The sequence below is a fragment of the Protopterus annectens genome, chromosome 8.part1 (genome assembly GCF_019279795.1).
Source record: "Protopterus annectens isolate FY-2018-M chromosome 8.part1, PAN1.0, whole genome shotgun sequence".
In the NCBI taxonomy this organism is placed as follows: domain Eukaryota; kingdom Metazoa; phylum Chordata; order Ceratodontiformes; family Protopteridae; genus Protopterus; species Protopterus annectens.
In genome coordinates, this window is record NC_056742.1 from 304,521,144 (window position 1) to 304,540,928 (window position 19,785).

At 45.4% G+C, this 19,785-nt stretch overlaps 1 protein-coding gene across 1 annotated transcript in view; it reads right to left on the reverse strand.

The window, feature by feature from the left end:
* The window catches only part of VPS35 (VPS35 retromer complex component), a gene marked incomplete in the record, with an annotated part of 976,266 nt that overhangs the window by 51,769 nt on the left and 904,712 nt on the right, over positions 1 to 19,785 (reverse strand).

The following is a 19,785-nucleotide window of genomic DNA, read 5'->3' on the forward strand; positions in this document are numbered from 1 at the left end:
ATCCTTGTGAGAATGTCTAAGACCCATTTGTCCTTTGTGACGATACGCCAGTTGTCTGTAAAAAAATGCTAATTTTCCTCCCAGGGGAGCTGCCAAGAGAGTTTTGCTCGGCAGTTTGAGGTTTAAGTCATTATGTTTGCCTTCTAGCAGTTTGGGACCTGTTTTCTCCTCCCTTCTGTGTTGCAGTGCCCCATTGGCGAGGTTTGTAAGGGATTTGTACTTGTCCTCTGCTCCTTGGGCGCCTGTATTTACCCCTCTGTGGTCTGTCAGAAGCTGGAAAGGACCGATTTTTTGTTGGCCAATTTCTGCTGACGCGTGGGGGTTGTACCTGTAAGAAATCTTTGACCGTCTGCATAGATTTTGCCTTATCCTCCATTTTCTTTAAAACCTCTTCTGCTTTAACCCCAAATTAGACATCCTGCTGTAAGGGTGTATCTAGTAACTTTGATTTAACATGATCAGGCAGAGTTTGTTCCTTTTACCAAGCATGCCTACTTATAACAGACCCAGTAACAGCTGCTCTACAGGAAGCTTCCAAGGAATCAAATCCACATTGTAAAGTATGTTTGCCCACCTGTTCAGCTGCATGCAACAGATCCTGCATTTCCTTGAATTCAGACAGGGCTTTTGTAAAGGAATTTGTGAGTCAGGCACTCTATAATATCTATCTGGTTTGGCTGGAGCAGGAGGCAGAGAATCTGGATTTAGACTAGATTCTAAATAAACATCATCCACACTGTCTAAAACTGGAGGGGATAGCAAGTGGTCTGTGCTGGGGGAGTAAAAGGAACTCTCGGAGCCTTTTCTTGGAGTCGGAGTAGTCCTGACCTTCCCAGTGGAAATGTTCCCTCATGGTGTGTAAGGTTTCCCCAAAGGAATAGTCTTCACGGGGAGAAGCTGAGGGAATGGAATCTTCAGCATCAGAATCTTCATAAGGGGGAAAGGAGTAATCCTGTTCCTCAGAGGAGCCTGAGGAAATAGACACTTGATCAGAGGAGGCATAATCCTCCTCTTGTCAAGGCCTTTTGTCGGGGGGTGGGGGGGTGGGAACGCCTGATTAAAGAAATCAAATCTTCTGCCATTTTAAGCATCTGTTTCTTAGGCATGGGACCTTGAACTGGAGACTGATGTGCAGTCTTTTTTGGTTTTAGAGGAGTCTTAAGCTTAGCATAAGATTTTATGGTGAGAGTAATCGGTCTGAAGACACCTTCTGAAACTGAAGGTGTTTCCACAGCACCGGCTTCTCCTTCTGCAATGTCGTCGGTAGTTCCTAAAGAAAATGGCTGCGTCGGCCTAGAACTCTCTGCATGAGAATCCGAAGCAGTCTGGGGTTCCAATTCTGCGGTCGCCAGGGGCTGCGTAGGCACCTCACTGAAAACCGGGGAACCAGCGACCAGCCCAGCCGAGGCCTCGGAGTCTGGCTTGGATCTAGGCTGCCTGTCTTTATCTTTGCGTTTTTTTATGCACGCCGGTAGTCAGTTGCTCCGACGGCATAGTGTAATTAAATTTCCTACCGAAGTAGTGTCGTGCGAAATCAAAGCGTTGCTTTATAGTTCGCTTATTGAACCTAGCACAAAACTGACAACCAGTGACGTTGTGGTCTGGGCCTAGGCAAGGTATACAATAAGAACGAAAGTCCTTTTGAGGTATTTGCTTCCCACAAGAAATGCAATTGTTAACTTTTTCTGACATCGGACTGAGACAAGAAAAGGTGCCCCAACGGGGTACTTAGCTTTGAAGACTTCGAACTGAAATTCGATTCGAAAATCTCAGGTGTCGGCCAACCGGCACTAGTGAAGTGCTTCTGCTTCGGGCACCGCGCGGCAAGAAAGACAGAAGAAAGTGGCGTCGGATGCCTCTTATATACCCCAGGCGCACTGACGTCAGGGAGAAGCGACAGTAACCGACGCCGGACCAAGACCTTGGAATTCAGGCCGACTGCGGGACCGCCTGACGACAGGATAACCCAAGTGTGATGACTGCAGCAGGGTAACACGATGAACATCAGGCAGCCGATGTCATTACATCAGTTTTTCTTGCCCTAAATGTCAGGAGCCCCAAAATAGGAAACTAGTATAAGATGGGGAACACCACCAGTAAAAAGTAAATACCAATGCCATTAAGAATGGCCATAGAGAGGAGAGTTAGAAAGATTGAGAAAACCAGGGAGCTGGAGAGAGGGAAGCCAGGACTGCAACAGTGAATACACTCGAACATCTACATTTATGGTAAGTGTACACAACTGTACTATGTTCGTCGTGTTTCACTGTTGCAGTCATCACACTTGGGTTGATTCCAAAAGCTGAGGAAAGGTGGAGGCAGTCAAGAAGTGTTAGGGCTGGCTTGCAGGCCTTGTAAGACTGCTGTAGCAAATCCAGCTCTGGATTTAGAAAGAATAGGTAAGTGGTAATGCTTGGAGAAGGTGTGTACAGAACTCCAGGGTGCAGCTTCCAGAATGTCCCTGGTAGAGACTCCCCTGAGAAATGCTGTAGAGGTGGAAGTAGCCTTAGTGGAATGTGGTCTGATCTCCTGTGGGGTAGGTTTTCCATAGTGCTTGTAGCAGAAATGGATGCAGAGTGCTATCTGTTTGGAAATGGTTTGTTTTGAAATGGCCTTACCCTCTGCCCCTGTAGCAAAGCTGACTAGCCGCTGGTCAGATTTCCTGAAAGGTTTAGGCCTGTCAAGGTAGAACCTGAGCTGTCTGTGCACGTCCAAGGAGTGCAGGATCCTTTTCCCTTTATTCTGAGGGTTAGGGAAGAAGGTTGGCAAATGGATGGATTGATTTAGAGCCACACTAGACACCACCCTTAGGCATAAAGGATGGGTTAGTCCTAAGGGAAACCCTGTCAGCATGGAAAATAATGAAGGGTTCCACAGCCATTAGTGCCTGTAACTCAGACACTCTTCTTGCTGAAGTTATGGCTAAAAGCAAGGCTGTTTTCCAAGAGAGAAATTTTAACTCTGCATAAGCAGCAGGTTCAAAAGGGGGAATTGCGAGTTTTTCCAGTTTAAAGTTAAGGTCCCAGGCAGGGGTGGGTGCTCTCCTAGGCAGCCTTAAGTTGTTAGCCCCTCTCAGGAACTGTTCGATGAGATGGTGAGAAAATAGAGGTGGCTCAGTATTATAATGAGCTGAGATGGCAGAGACATGAATCTTAATGGAGGAGATCTTGCTAGGTAATCCAGGATTAGAGGTAAGGCGGGCACTGCTGTGTCCTTCCCTTTAGACTGATTCCAAGAACAATATCTTTTCCACTTTTCAGCATAGGATTTCCTAGTACTAGGCCTTCCTTCTGGCTTTAAGAATGACATCTAGCACCTGTTTGCTGAGGGTTGCTGGTGGTGTATTCAGGGGATAAGCCAAGACTGCAAGGTTTAGGGTTTGCAACTGTGGATGCAAAATCTGTCCCTCCTGCTGAGACAGCAGGGTAGAAGTCTGGTGAAGGTGCCAGGGTGGAACTGTTGTCGGACTACGTAAGAGTGGGTACCAGTGCTGACGTGACTAGTCTGGGGCAATAATAACTGCCCTTGGCCTGTCCTGTTTTATCATGAGTAGTACTGAGAGGAGGGGCAATGGGGGAAAGGCATAAATTGAGAGGTTTTCCCATTGGAAGGATTGGGCATCCCAACCTCCAGGCCCTGCTGTGAGGGTTTCTGGTGCAGAATTTGCTCAACTGGTGGTTCTCGAGGGAGGCAAAGAGGTCCACCTCCGGTGTCCCCCACCTCTGGATTAGAAGGTTGAAGGTGTTAGGCTTTAATTTCCTCTCGTGTGGGTCTAGGAGATTTCTGCCTTAAGTCGTCTGCCAGTGAATTTTGTTTGCCTGGCAGGAATTGAGCTTGTAGATGCACTTGGTTGCTCAAGGCTGTGTTCCACAGGGCGATGGCTAACCTGCAGAGTGGGTAAGAATGGGTTCCCCCCTGCTTATGTACCACATAACTGTGGTGTTGTCTGTTTTTATAAGCAGTTGTCTTGGAAGGATTAGGTATTTGAAGGCTGTCAGAGCATTCTGTACAGTTAGCATCTCTTTTTGATTGATGTGCAGCAGACTTTGGCCTGGACTCTAGTGGACCTGAATGCATTTGCCTGCCATGTGAGCCCCCCATGCATAGTCTGATGCATTTGTTGTCAGGGTTTGGGTGGCGAGGGGTTGAGTGAAAAGCAGTCCCTTGTTGTGGTTGCATGCTTCTGGCCACCAAAGGAACTCTGCCCTTAAACAAGGTATGATTGGAATGACTGTTTCCAGGTCCTGAGAATATTGGCACCAAAGACTTTTTAAGTACCACTGAACTTTCCTCATATGCAGTCTTGCATATAGAATTAGCAGAATGCATGTGGCCATGAACCCTATGGCTTGCAGTATTTTCCTTGCAGATAGCTGGGCTCTGATGGCCATTTGTTTGAAGTAGTTTGTCAGATAGACCTGTATTTCTGAAGTGAGAAATGTCATCTGGGAAGTTGTGTCCAAGCTTGCTCCCAGGAATACTATTTTTTGACTGGGCACCAATTGTGATTTATTTTCATTGATGGTGTACCCCAATGAAGTGAGAAGGCTTTTTACAAATGCCAGGTGCTGAAGTAGCAATTCCTGACTGTCCACCTGAATCAGGCAATCGTTCAAGTATGGGAAAATGTGGATACTTCTCTGTCTGCAGTATGCAATGGCTGGAACCAGGCACTTTGTGAATATTCTGGGCGCAGTAAATAAGCCAAAGGGAAGTGCAGAGAACTGATGGTGCATAGAGCCTGCCCTGAAGCATAGATGTTTTCTGCATGACTCCCTTATGGAGATGTGAGGACAGGCTTTTAAGTCTAGAGTGACTAACCAGGCATCCTTGGCTAGCATAGGGAGAAGCTGTTGCAGGGTAAGCATCTTGAATTTTGGGACCACCAGAACGGTGTTGAGAATTGATAGATCCAGAATTGGGCACCAAGAGCCCTCTTTTCTGGGCACCAGGAAAAGTCTGGAGTAGAAACCAATGCCCCCTTTTTTTCTACTGGAACAGCTTCAATAGCTCTGATATTGAGCAGGGAAAGTACTTGCTTTTGAGCCTCTGTCCACTGGTTTGGAGGAAGGTCTGGAAACCCGCTTGGGGTTGTCAGTGAATGGAAAAAGAATCTGTACCCCTGGGAAACAATGTTTAGGACCCATCAGTCCTGAGTAATGAACATCCAGTTTTTTACATGAAGGGCAAGTTTTCCTCCTAGGGGCACAAGTAATTGGGCATGGCTGGGAAGGATAACTGAAAAGTCATTGTGAACTTTTTCCATAAGGGGGCGGCTTACCACTCCCTGTTTTAGAGGTGGGAGCACTCCATTGTTTAGATCTCTGCATACCCTGAGACTGTAGTCTGGGTGGCCCGTTTCCCCCGGGTTTGGTCTGAGAAGTCCTGGAAGGGGCTGGAAAGGACCAGTTTTTAGAAGGCCAATGCTTACTGAATCTAGATGGCTGCACTTGTAAGAATTCTTTAACAGTTTGCATAGATTTAGCTTTTTCTTCCACCTTTTTAAGAACCTCTTCTGCTTTGGTGCCAAACAAACAGTCCTTATTTAAAGGAGCGTCTAGTAATTTGGATTTGACATGATCTGGCAAGGCTTGTTCCTTCAGCCATGCATGCCTTCTCAGTACAGATTCAGTGACTGCAGCCCTGCAAGATGCTTCTAGGGCATCAAAGCCCCACTGCAAAGTATGCTTACTAACTTGGTTTGCAGAACGCATTAACTCTTGTAAATCTTTATTTTCTGCACAATCTGGAAGTAACACCATTTTTTATTTAATTAGTTCCATAATATGTTGCTGGTACTTCAACATGTGAAACTGGAAATTCAATGCAATGATGGCCAGAGTTGCAGAGGTATATACCTTCTTACCCAATCCGTCTAAAGCTCTGGAATCCTTGTCTGAAGGGGTAGGATTTTTGGCTGTAGTAGCCTTAATACCTTTAGTTCCCTGGGAAATGGTCTGTGGATCCACACTAGGATTTGTGAAGAGAAATTTGTGAGAATCAGGTACTCTGTAGTACCTGTCAATGTTCCTAGGGGTCGGGGGTAAGTGTCTGGAGTAAGACTGGATTCCATAAAAACATCATCTACAGCATCCAGGACAGAGGGTATAGCTAGAGGACTATGCTGAGGTAACTCTAAAAATTATCTGAGTCTCTTTTTGGATTGAGGCCAGTCCTGGCATTCCCAGCAGAAATGCTCTTTTAAAGATTGCAAGGTTTCACCAAAAGAAAAATCCTCTGTAGGGGAGGCAGATGGAATGGATTCCTCTGCATCTGAATCCTCATGGATTGATAAGGGCATGTCCTGATAATCAGAAGGATCAGAGTCATTGGACTGCTGGTCTGCAGAATCAGAGGGAAACTCAGTTCTTTGTCTCTTAGTAGGGGAAAGCTGGCTTCCCCTAATTAGAGTAATAAGGTCTTCAGCCATTCAAAGCATTTGTTTTTGTGGCATGGGAGCTTGAACATGTGCTTTGGTAGCCTGTTTTCTACGTGTAGTGCGTACTCTGGGCCTAAGAAACTCGACAGTTTTAGCTAAAAACTAACTCGTCGGTTTGATTCGAACATCGGTAGGTCGGAATACACCCTCAGAAGCCATTGCCTGCACAGCAGCTCCGGACCCATACAAGGTAGCAACATCCACAGGTTCCACAGTCGAAGAAGCATCTTGCGGCATACCAGACACCGAATGGGTCAGAGGCCTGCGAATTTGTAGAAGCGGGCATCAGGGGCTGCAAAGGCACCTCACTGAGTACTGGCGACTAGCTTAATGGAAGCATCATCGGCAGTTTCGAACCTATGTGGTCTGTCTCTGTCTTTATCTTTAAGTTTGTTCGGAAGATCGGTAGTCAGATAGCTTATCAAAGCCATTTCGGAATACGGAGAATAAGAGCAAAAGAATTTAGCGACAAAGATTGCCCGACGATGAATTGTTCGGGCATAAAACAAGGCACAAAACCAACAGCGAGGGACGTCGTGGTCTGGGCCTAAACAGGTGACGCAGTAAGAATGAAAATCTCAGAGGTATTTGCTTTCCACAGGCAAGACAATTGTTAATTTTTTCTGACATCAGTTAGAGCAAGAAAAAAGGATCCTCAACAGGGTACTTAGCTTTAGAAGACTTCAGGTTTTGAAACTCGAAAATGAAAATTTCAGGTAGCGGCCGACCGTCACTTGCGAACTGCTTCTGCTTTGGGCTCCTCCTCGGCAAGAAAGACTGCTGTAATGTTGTTTGCTTCCTGTTTTATACCCCTGATGACTTGACGTCATGAAAGAAGCGACCGCATCTGACGCAAAAATCCTAAGACTCTGGTATTCTGGTCGACTGAGGGCTACCTACAGGCAGATAACCCAAGTTTGATGACTGCAACAGTGAAACACGAAGAACATCCACTATTACCTGGAAAAGGTTTGATGATAGTCCTGAGCCAAAATTTCTAGGCTAAAGGGCTACACCATGTATTCCTGGTCCTTTGGGAAATGAAATGATGCCCTCCATTTTGACTGGGAAAGGAACTGTACTATCCATTTTTCTATTATGTCTGTCTAGGTTTTGAAGAGTGACTGCCAGCCCAACACCTTCTGGCTTGGTGGGGCAGTAAGGGGGGATAAGCTAAGGACAACGTTGACGATTTTGGGGGAGGGGAAGAAGAGAAGTAATACAGTTATAGTTGCTCCCTACAAAAGACTGAGCCCTGGGCACCCAGACCTCCCTTTTTCTTTCTAATGCTATACATTTTTCTGATCACCCTGCTTATGTGAGGCTGTCTCCTCAGCCTTGCCTTCCAGTAGTAGGGTCACTACACCTTGGGGTAGTGTCTACTTTACAGGGGAATGGAGTACAAAACATGTGCTTCACTGACTCTGTCTTCTCTCTTCTCCTCTAGTATTTTAAAGACAGCGAAAGGAGAGTCCAAAAAGTTAATACTTGCCAAATGGGGCATTTAAGGAGTTGGACCCTGATGTCCTCTGCCAGTGAAAGAGCACTCCACAAGGATTCTCCTAATGACAGACCCTCCAAGCAGCAGCCTAGCTGCAGCATCCACAGCACCACGCCCATATCTAATAGCATGCCAGCCACTGGTAGAGCAGATTGACCAAGGCTTAAGATTATAGCCTTCAGAGTGTCACTCTTGACTCCCACCCTCAATCTTCAAGGCACTGCTCCAAAAATATTAACCCAAAACATCAGCAAGTGGGTCTGATAACAAGTAAGGCAGTAACAAGCGTGAATTGCAAAGAGAAACTGGACTTAAACAACAGGATATGTACTTCACGCTCTAATAACAGTATGGAAGTATTTCACATGCTTATAACTGAATCAAAAAATTTTAAATTTGTGTTTCTATTAGATTAATTAAAAAAATGGAAACTAGGACACATAGGAAGAGTTCTGTAATAACAGATACCAACTCCCAGGGAAGGGGCTAGGACAATAAAGGCCACGCCCTGGACACCCCCCTTCCCGGAGATTGGTCAATAACAGACACGCCCACGAGCTTTGTAAATATAAACAGGGCAAGAAGCTTAGCTGTTCATACTCTCAGAACAACACTTGGAGGAAGACAATCTATTTTGTAACTTGCAAGGACTGAATAATAAAGGAACACTGCTTGAACTGTCTCCATTGTCTTATTTCAAGTATCACCTTGCAAGTCTAGAGCTCACTTAACTGGGGCTCTATATGTGTACTTTTGTCTGTGTTTTTAAAGTATGTTATTGTTTTTGTAGTTAGTCAGTCAGGGAACAAGGTCTCCTTTGTGGTAGTTCTGGATCACCTATTTGTGCTTTTCATCCCACAGGTCTCAGCCTTGATCATCACGGGGGTGCACTAGTCCTTCTTAGGACAAAGGTTATAAGGACCCACAGGGATCTCACATCACTGCACCGGCCTTGTTACACAAGTGGGTGATATCTGGGGTACACCAAAGACTTATAACACCTGTTAGACCCACACTATGGCCCAGATCTAGACACACAAAGGTCCTTATCAGGACCAATTAGGCCCATACTGAGACCACTAAGGTAACACCACAAAAGTCCTTATCAGGGCTACAACGGTCCTCTTTAAGACCCCTCCACCCAACACCTCACATTCATCACAAAGGCCATTCTGAGGGCCCACAACAGTCCTCCTCAGGACTACGACCTTGGATAACAACAAAATAGTCCTCCTCAGGGCTAACACATGAACCTCCTGGAAAAAAGATCCTTACAGTTAAGAGTGTTCTTCCTTCCTGACAAGATAGAATATCCAGAAATATGTCATCTAAGGGGGACCAGGGGATATCACGTCCTCCTGTGTGTGAAAATTAAAGAGAAGATAGTTGGGATCTATGATCCATTTCCTCCTCTACCTCAGAATCTGACAAGTCAGAATCCTAATATGAAGAGTCTTCTCATTTTCCTTTAAGGGAAGAAACTCGCGACACAAAATACTTCTTAGGATCTGGCTGCAGACTTTGAATAAAATACAAAAAAAAATCCAGAGTCAGATGTAACCAGTCATAGGGAGGCTGGGCTAAAGGGAGGCACACAGATCTGTCAGGCAGCAGTTGGTGCAACATGGTCAACATCCTTAGACTGGAGGCATGGATCTTTAAGAAGCGCCGCTGATTTATGAGTCTTTGGAGAGGACATCCTTTGCCTGTGACTTAGGAACACCAGCATCGCCTCAAACTGTCATAATGGGGATAGCACCCTTCCCTTCCAAAAAATGCTGAAGTGCAGTTTCAGCTAGATTCCCTTGGACTGGTCTTAGAAGGAAATGCAAGGACTTCGGTCCAGGAGAAGGCGCACTTATTCAAAAGCATGGCAGTCTCTGGCGGGGCAGCAAAGGCATTAGTACTAGCAAAAATCAAGACCAAAGGCTGCATCAGCACACTAGTGGATGCCGACTCCATGGTTTTGGGGTGTCGCAGAGAGCCTGCCAGCTCAGGGTCCTGCTCTCCTCTCTCCTTCTGAGCTCACTTCTCCCTGCTTAAAAACATCTTTTTCAATGAGAGATTCACCTTACCCTCTTGCTGTGACTTGGCAGACAGGTTTGCAATGGTTTCAGAAGAGTATTTTCTTTCGTATACAACTGAAGGGTTAGTTCCCTTCTACAAAATGTCCTGTGACTAATACTTTGAACAACATAGCAATAAAGGATGTTGTGATTCAGCCCTTAACAGAACAAATTAGTAGAAGCAGCTAAACTGGACAAGGAATAGAACAGCTCCTGGCCCCCTCCGCCCAAATACACAAACAAGACACACTAGAAACCTGGGGCATATCTCCTTTGTTCCACAGATTTTCCATCAAGGAAAAAAAATACTGATATGGACTAGATTCTTTACCAGGTGCAAATAATATAAAGTTATGTACTCGCCATAACGTTCCATCTGTGTTGTCCATTTTCATTCTTCCTACACTAATGAGCTGAGATCAAAAACTCAGATCCGACTCTGACACTTCTACCAGATCCATCAGATCCTAGAATTCTTGAGCTCCTCCCTTTATGTATAAAGCCCCACCAACCCAACGTACCTCAGATCCAGTCTGCTGCCACTAGGTATGAATGGACAACCTATAAACAAATACTAGAGGCAGAACAGAAAAGGGAAGCTAGAGCTCAAAAAAGGAACAGAGGTTCCTATACAACTCTTGGGTCTCTCCAGAAGACAAAAAAGGAGGGAGCAGGTGGGTGGGGAGTTGAGAAAGAATGAAAATGGACAACACAGATGGAACTTTATGGTCAGATCACTTTTTAATCTGATGTTGTCCTTTTCATTCATTCCTCAACTGAACAGAGTTCCCAGCTACTGTAAACTTGGGAGGCCCCTAAGGAAGGATATTTCAGAGCACTGCTGAGCCAAATGCCACTCTGTTCCTATAAATCCAATCCAATTTGTGGATTAGGCCAAGATGCATCTGCACAAATATCATCTAAAGATGCTCTGGACCAAAAAGCTGAAGAAACACAGATCTTGTGAAATGATCCCTAGGAGGTTTTGGTAAACCCAATTTACCACAGACAAAGGTTATACAAATTAGCCATTTGGCCAATGTAACTTTAGACACCAGACTGCCTAATCTGGCAGGAGAAAATGAAACAATTAATTGGTCAGATTTCCTAAGTCTTTGGTACTATGAAGGTAGAAAATGTTGCCTACGCACATTCAACTGATGCAACATATACTCTCATGTGTTTGAAAAATTTGGAAAGAAAACTGGGATACTAATGACCTGGTAAATATTTGGCCTAGGAACTACCTTTGGTAAAAAAAAAAAAAAAAAAAAAAAGGCAGATTAATTCACAATGACACCTGTCTTTGTGAAAAATTAGATAAGGAGGCTTGGAAAACGGAGTCTGGAGTTCAAATACAACTACCAGAAAAATGGTTTTCCAAGATAAAAATGTTAGTCAGCTTTGGCTGAAAGTTCAAAGGGAGATGGAGTTAAGGTCTGAAGCATTACATTTAAACCCCAAGGGGGTGGAGGACCTTTTAATGGTGGTCTGAGCAAAAATACTCCTTTGAGAAAGGCCTTGTATAATTTAGAAGAGGTTAATGTAGACTTATTTTTTGCCCATGTGAAAATTAGAAATGGCAGCCAACTGAACTCTAATAGCTGAAAAACTAGCTCCTTCAATACAGACTAAGCTAGAAATTCAAGAACTGTTGGTACAGGTTCAAAAAAAGGGATCCAGATCTTTACCAAGGGTCCAGAAGACAAATCTTTTCTATTTACTCTTTTAAGTCTTTCTAGTAGAAGCCACATGGGAAGATAGCAGAATGGGATGGACCAGGGAGGAGAGCCTGGGCTGTCTATCAGTGGAACTGGAGAAACCATGCGGTTAGTTTGAGGCCTGTTATGTCTGGGCCAGGTGAGACAGTAGGTCTGGAGTTGGATCCAGAATCCAGGGTGGATGTAGAAGACAAGTCCAGAGGAATGAAAATCAAATCTATTGAGCCCAAAAGGGTACAATAAGGGTAACTCCTCTTCAACTGAAATGCCTTCTGAAGAAATTTGTGAATTTGTGGTAAGGGTGAAAAAGAATACAGGAGGACAGGAGAGCCAATCGTGAACTACAGCATCTCTTGGTGACTCCCCCAATGTGGGGGGGGGGGTCAGGGCAAAGAACCTGCTGCACTTGTTGAGGGGAGAGGCAAATAGATCGCAGCATGTCTGGCCCCACTGACAGAAAATTTCTTCCTTCAAGCTGATATTGACAAGACCACTCCTGTGGCATCAACATCAGAATGGACCTGCTTAGTAAGCCAGCAATCATGCTGGATTTCCCCAGGATATGCACTGCTATTAGAAAGTGAATGGAAGAGACGGCTCATTTCCATACTCACAGCTTCTTGACAAAGAGGGTAAGATCAGTTTCCCCCTTGTCTGTTGATGAAGCAGACTACAGACAGATTTATCAGTCTATATAGCAACTGTCCCAGATGGGAGAGTATTCTGAAAGGCCTGCAACGCTAGGATAGATCTCATCTCCAGGATACTGATGGGTATTGGCTTCTTCGGGGGACCAGGTACCTTGGACTGTCTTTCCTTAGTGTCCCCAAACCGAGCTGGGAGGAGTCTATGGTCACCATGGCCTTGGGAAGGAAAAGAACAAAGAGATGGCCTTCGTGTAGCTGGCTTGAATTAATCCACCATAGAAGACATCTTTTGCACACCTGAGTGATCTTGACTGGCATGGATAATGAATTTTGGAGAATGGACCACTGAGTCAACAAAGTCCACTGAAGGATTCTCATATGGAGCCTGTCCACCTAACACAGGCGATAGCTGCTACCATGGAACCCAAAGCCTGTGTTATAGGTCGGGCTGAAACAGATGAATTCTGGATTACATTTTTGACTTGAGACTGCAGAGTGCTTATTTTATTGGAGGGAAGAGAAGCAGTCTGACTGTGTCCAAACAAGTACCTATGAACTCCAGACTCAGTGTTGGGGTGAGATGAGATTTGTTGTAATTGACTTATTCCCAAATGAGAACACAAATGGAGCAAGCAGTCTCTTGCCTGTAGTAGTCAATGCCTGGTTGGGGCAGTAAGTAGCCAGTCGTCTAGATATGGAAACATCTGGCATCCCAGTGGTCTCAAGTGAGCTGCTACCACTGCCATGCATTTGAACACCCGGGGGGGGGGGGGGCTGTGGTGAGACCAAAGGGCAGTGCTCTGAACTGGTAATGACAGTCTCCCATCCAGAAGTGCAGGTATCTTCTGGAGTGCCTGTTTATTTTGATGTGATAGTACACATCCTGAAGATCTGTTGAGCACATCCAATGTCCCTTTTGCAACACAGGCAAAATGGACTGAACCGTGACCATCCAAAACTTTACATATTGAACAAATTGATTTAACCTGCTGAGATCCAGAATTGGTCTCAAGTCTTCTGTCTTTTCTAGCACTAAAAATCTTCAGAATTGGTCTCAAGTCTCCTGTCTTTTCTGGCACTAAGAATCTTGAATAAGTTCCAACCCCTCGGTCTGGGAGGACCTCTTGGATGACTCTTTTTCTAGCAGATTTTTATTTCTAGAGATGCTGCTTCCCTCTGACTAAATGGAACATCAGGGATTTTCTTCTGAATTGTGGGAAAGGCTAGGGAAAACTGTATGGTGTAACATCTGGATATAGTCTCTGCACCCACAAATCTTTTATGACAGATAGCCAGGCTCTTTGGTGCAGGGATAAACAACCAGGCAATGACAGAGCCTGTACGAGAAAGAATCTGTAGATCCATGGTTCTACAGGCCACTTCTGCCACAAGGATGGCATTTTCCAGTTGAGCCCCCCCCCCGCCTCTGGGAGAACTATCTCCACATAAATCCTGGAAAGGACCCTGGGACTTCTTAATCCACAACTCTACGAACCAGCAAGGCAGTAAATAGACATTCATAAGGCCTTCTTCAAGGCAGTAAAGAGAAGGGTCTTTAAGGGGGTAAGAAAATGTACTCCCACTGCAGACAGGGTCTTTCCCTCTTGTTCACACCCGAAGAGTGTGTCCTTAACCTTGGGACCAAAGAGAGAAAATTCTTCAAAGGGCACATTGACAAACAAAGACTTAAATGGTTCCATAAAAGCACATAAGCTTATTCAAGCATGTCTCCTGATGGCTATACCTGAACCCATTGCCTGTGAGATACCTTCCTGCAGCATGGGACATCAACGTCATGGATGCATTTGAAGAACTGGAGGGTGGCTAGCTGCGAGGAGATGCTACTTCCATCCTTGGAGGACATAGGCCATCAATGGGTGCATTGACAAATGAAGACTTAAATGGTTCCAAGCGCATCCAGGCATGTCTCCTGATGGCTATGCCTGAACCCATCGCCTGCGAGGTACCTTCCATAGCATGGGACATCAACCTCATGGATGCATTTGAAAAAGATTGGAGGGTGGCCAGCTATGAGGAGACTTTACTTCCATCACTTCCATCCTTGGATGACATAGACCCAGAAAGAGATTTTGTTAGCTCCTTTATCAAATCCCTTTGTAATCATGCAAAGTAAGTAATTAAGCGACCTAACAGCAAAGGTCATTGAAGCATAAACATGCTTCCCAAATCTGTCTAACTCCCTAGACTCTCTATTAGGTGGTTGGACAGAACTCTGTTCTGCTAGGTCCTTCCTTGTAGCTTCAGCCATATAGTCAGGGCATCAATAGGTACTCCCTTTCTCAAGTGAGTACAGTCTTTAGAGGGAGGCAAGTATTTTATCCTGTCGTTTAGGTATTTGATCAAAAGTGTGTGGTTCCTTCCATGAACACCAAGAGACCAACTTAATGAGGTCATCATCGGGGGGGGGGGTCACCCAAGAAGTAGATGGGCTAGATCCGAAAGCCTTCAGGAACACAGATTCCTCCTAGGAGGGGGTATTGGAAAGCCAGCCACCATTTTGTTTCTAAAGCTCCAGAATGTCTCCAAAGGAGACATCAAAGGTAGTGATCTGGGAGACCTCTCCCCATCATCAAAATCAGTGTCCTCTGTGAGGGATTCCTAAGGGGAATCCAAGTGCTTCCTTTTACACGTCCTCTTTCGAGGGACTTCCTCATTGGGGAGTTCTGGGGAAGTATCAGAAGGGATAATGTCCTGACGGACTGGCTGAATGCTTACTCAGGTTTGCTGTCCCAGTGGTAGAGATGGTCAAGCTCAGGACACAGAACAGTATGAGGCAGGGCTGTCTGTTCTCTAAGCAAAGAAAAAAACTCTCTCCACAACCTCAAAAGCAGAGCACCTAGGAAAAACAGAAGTTGACAGATCCAAAGCTGGAATGTATCAGATTGTAGGCTCCTGCAACTACATCAGCGCTCCACCAGAGGAGGAATTAGAACCAGAGCTATTTAGCTTGGAGGCTTTGAGGGGAAGAGATGACTCCAAGCCCCTGGATCCAGCAGCGGTGCTTCTGCTCTGAGAGTCCTCCGGCTCAAAAACACTCACCGTCTGTCAGGTCAAGGGAAACATCGGAGTCAAAGAACAAACATTCTTCGGATCTGAAGTAGACACCCCCAGGGATATCAGATCTGATGGCTCCAAAACAGGATGAACTGGAGAAAGAGATACCAAAGGGGAGGTGGATAAATGTTGGATCCCAGGCCTGAAAGGGTTTGGAGCCAGGAGAACCCCCCCATCTGTATTCTAAGGAACTTCCTCATCATCCTATCCATGTCTGCTTCTGAAGGACCGAAGAAAGGACATAGTGGAAGGAGGGTCTAGAATGCCTTTGAGGTAAACTCTTCCAGTAATGGAGAGAGGAGCCTATATGAAATAGGATGCAATGGAAACGGTGGGGTACGGATCTGTGGAGACCTTCATCTTGGAGTTGCAGGATCAGAGACTGACAGATCCGACTTTCTTTGGGAGCTGAAGTCGAGGACCAAACTGGAGACCTTTCCTGGGACTCCTTGACATAGGAGGTTACTAGGCTATCGGCCCAGAGGCCCTTATAAGCCTAGCCAAGAGTTTAGCCCATGCTTAGACAAAATCAGCCACCGATGCCCCTGTCCAACAGGGACACCGGTGGAATCCCAGGGGTATATTTTCTGTTTCTCATCCAATTATCCAGGTTGCGTTTAAAAAGGATAAAGAAGTATTCTGCTTGATGTGGAGAGGGAGTCTATTTCATAGATGGGGGAGAGTCTCTGGCACACAAATCTGTCCCGCCAGCAAGTCTTGGTGATGTCACAGACGAGGGTGAGGCACGCATGCGGGTTACTCGAGTGGAGCTTGACTTGTGGATATGTAGCAGTCCCATCAAGGTGGGGTCCATGATCGCCTTTTGTTTGCCAGAGGTCACCTCTGAGGAGTCTGTATGAAACTGAGTAGAGGGATAGGGTTTTTAGCCTTTGTATGGTAGATGTTTGAGGCCATGGATTCTCCTGGCGAGGAACATATGTGGTCTCTCCAACTGCTGCATGTGCTTTGCGAGGTACATATCCGAAAGGGGTGTTGTACTCAATAATGGGCCTTATAAGGTAAGAATACAGGAATGTCATGACCTCCTTGTCCATTGATGAAATATCCTTACTTATAAGGTGGGTCATGTAGAAGGCTTTCCATATAATGGAAGCAACATCGTGGTCAAAAGTCAGGTTGCTATCAACCTGGGTACCCAAATCCCTGACGACTGATTGCATGCTTAGAATGTTATTACTGTGATAATTTGTGGAGACATCACTCTCCCCAAAGGGGATGATGATACATTTTGTGGTATTCAGCTTGAGGCCATGTTTCTGGCACCAGTCATTTGTCTGAGTGAGACCCTCTTTGAGGATGTCCACATCACTAGGGGAATTGATGACAGGACCCAGCTTGCAGTCATCTGCAAGCTTGGTTAGCCATAGCACACTGGTTTTGTCCTGCACCTCAGAAAAGTATATTCCAAATAACAGAGACCCCAAGACCAAACCCTTAGGTATGTTTGTTATGGGTCTACTGCTTGAGGTGGCGTCCCCTATTTTGACTACACGGGTTCCATCAGTGAGCCAGTTTGTTACCCATCTGGTAACATAGGGATTGATACCATGTTGAGAGAGTTTATCTATTATGTCCAAGTGGGGAACAGTGTCAAAGGCTTTGGCCAGGTCAAGGTAGTTCATGTGCACCATCTTTCCCTCATTCATGGCTTTGGTGACAGTCTCAAAGAAGTCTACGAAATTTAGCAGACATGACCTCCCCTTGACAAAGCCAAACTGTGTGGGATCAAGTGTTTGGAGGTTGCCAATATCCTTGTTAATGAGGTCCATGATGATCTATTCCATGGCCTTGCAGATCAGGCTAGTTAGGTTGATGGGTCTACAATTCCCGAGAACGGTGGATGCTCCATCTTTGTGTAAAGGTACGACAGTGGCTGTCCTCCACTCAGCTGGGATGGAGCCAGTACTAAGGCTTTGGTTGAATAGGGTGCCTAATTCAAGTTCCTGCCTGAGTTCAAGTAGGATGCAGTCTGGGATGTTATCGGGTCTGATGGAGGCTGTAATTTTTGCTTTTGAGACAGCAGTGATGACCTGTTCCCTAGATATAAGGGGAAGGGGGCAGGTACTGGGGATGTCCTGATTTACTGATTGGGGGGGGGGGGGGGCAGTGGGGTAAAGTTTTTTGCTGAATCTGTCAGCCAGCAAGTTTGCTATCATCTACGGCACTTGTATATTGTGGTGCCCTTGACCACCAGTTCTGAACAGATCTGGTGCTTCCTTTGAGGTTGCAGACATATGTGAAGAAGGCCTTATGACTGTCTCTAGTAGATGTGGCCAATATGGATTCAAAGTTTGCTTTGGAGGATTTCACTAGTGCTCTTATTTGCTTGTTCAGGCTAAGGAAACATTGCTTCCAACTGGGCACCTGCTCCTTCTTGGTCTTGGACAGTAATTGTTTTTTTTTTTGTTATAGAGTTTATTTATTGCAGATGTCCACCAGACAGGTTTACTCTTCCTTGGGGAGGATGACTTAGTCCTATCGGGTATTCCTGATTCTATGCATCTATATAAATACTCGTATTGTGTAGTTTGGGATATTGGTGCCAGTTCCTACAGAGGGGGAGGGGGCTGTGAAGCTGTTTACACCACCCCTCAGGAGGCTGTAATCAGCTTTGGAGGTTTTTATGTCTGAACCTAGCTAGAGGTGGGTTGGAGGAGATGACTTCGAAAGTGATCACTTTGTGGTCGGATCTTACCAGGGAGGATGACACTATAGGGATGCTGCAGTGGTTACTCATGTTGGTTAATACCAAGTCCAAGATATTATAACCTCTTGTGGGAGTATCGACTAGCTGTTCCAAGGCATTTGTATAGATAAAAATCAAGGAATCTCTGGGCATTTGTGTTCTGGCATGAGTAGTTCTTCCAATCTATGTTTGGGAAGTTAAAGTCACCCAGGATCAGGGTAAAGGGTTGAATCTTGACAGATTCGAACAGGTCCAAATAGGCAGATTGGGCATCTTGAGTCAGATTTGGGGGCCGCTAGCTATGATTTGAATAGGGGTCTTGTCAATGGTTAACTGCACCTGGAGTGTGTCCTGTGCATCATACTGTTTGACCAGCCTGGAGGTGTGTACGTCTTTAATGTACATTGAAACTCCACCCCCTCTGGCTTTACTGCCCACAGTTTGGGGTCTGAATGTATGATAGGATGAGTAACCAGGTATGGCTGGGGTGCTCTCCGTAGCTTTGAACCAGGTTTCTATGACTGCACAGATGCCAGAATTTTTCAGGGTTAGGAATGCCTGCAATGAGTGCAGTTTCATGTTTAGACTCCTAGCATTTAGTAGCATGACCTTTAATTTGTGTTTTGTTGAAATTTTTATTTTGATTGTTTTAACCTCATCACTTTACCTAAAAAAGCACTATAGGGAAGGCAAGAGCCTTTGCCAGAAGCCTGAAGCACAGGTGAGACAGATGCAGGCCATCTCTGGCAAAGCATTGTGGTCTGTCGATCATATCTTCCCAGGCTGTCAGGTACTGGATCCCCCTGGAAGGACACCAGAAACTAAGCCAATTGTTAAAGTCAATCATTTCCTTTTTGTATTGAGGCATCATTCTGGGTGATGGCAGAATGCTGCTTAAGCTAGAGACATACCTGCCTGGGACACAATCAGTGAGCTCAATCAGGTCTCTCTTCATATAGTCCAGAGAGGTACGTCTGAAGTAATTCACGCAAACATGGACTATGACAGAGTCATAACGGTACCTGTTGTTGAGAGACCTGACTGCGTATACAATATAGCAGATTCTGGCACCTGACAGACAACTAATAGTGACTTTCTCCTTATCCAGCCCGGTGATAGGCACATCTGTGCGTCTCACAATGGAGTCTTCTATGACTAATATGTTGGATTTATGGTGAAGCCTTAGTGGCTGTGAGGCACAGGTGTGTGGACTATGCATGGTATGTGGTCTGGAGGGTGTGGAGATCATCTGTGATTTTTTGCCTTTAAGGTCTCCTTTGTTTGGGTACATTTATATAGATGACCTCTGCATATGTAGGTCTGGGTGGTGTTTGAGGTGCAGTGATTGTGCTGACAACCTTTTCGGTGCCAGATATACTGGCTTGAGGGAGAAAGGGCTTGGACTCTAGGTTCCTAATGTTACTGCATCTCTCTCAAATTATGTTCCTAGGTGGTGGTAGTAGATGGTGTCTTTAGCTTGAGTGTCAATTTTTAATTTGTCTGAATTTTTTGAAGGGGTTTCAGCCCAAGCCACTGAACAGGAAGTAGTAGAGGGTGAGAGACCCCACAGAATTAATGTGTTCTTACAGTCAATCAAGGCCCTATAATTAAATCCTGAACAAATGTCAC